This window comes from Eimeria mitis, genomic scaffold (assembly GCF_000499745.2).
Source record: "Eimeria mitis Houghton genomic scaffold, Emh_scaff1042, whole genome shotgun sequence".
Classification (NCBI taxonomy): domain Eukaryota; phylum Apicomplexa; class Conoidasida; order Eucoccidiorida; family Eimeriidae; genus Eimeria; species Eimeria mitis.
The window spans coordinates 6,195-6,703 of NW_013567252.1; positions in this window are offsets into that span (position 1 = coordinate 6,195).

Below are 509 nucleotides of genomic sequence, written 5' to 3' on the forward strand. Positions count from 1 at the left end.
AAAACAAAAAAAAACGGACGCTGATGGTGAGGTGGCGGGTTTTGATTGCTGGGCTGTCTCTCTCTGAGACAATTCGCCAGGTCCCCTTTTGGCTCCACACTGCACACACAAACCCTAAACCCTAAACCCTAAACCCTAAACCCTAAACCCTAAACTCTAAACGCTAAAACCCTAAACCCTAAACCCTAAAGTTTAAACCCTTAAGACGAAATGTTAGACCCGGTACCCTAAACTCTGAATCGTAAGGCGTAAGCCCTAGACCCTAAACCCTTAATCCTAAACCCTAAACCCTAAACCCTAAACCCTAGACTATTGCTTGTTCTCATTGCTTTGCTGTTCCCCTGCAAAACCGCTATCTAGCTAGCCAGCTAGCTAGCTATCCCTTTGGCTAGCTAGCCAGCTAGCTAGCTAGCTATCCCTGTGGCTAGCTAGCTACCCAGCTGTCTAGCCATCTACCTAGCTGTCTGTCTGCGTAGTTATGTATCTGCTGTCTCCCCACCTAGCCAGCT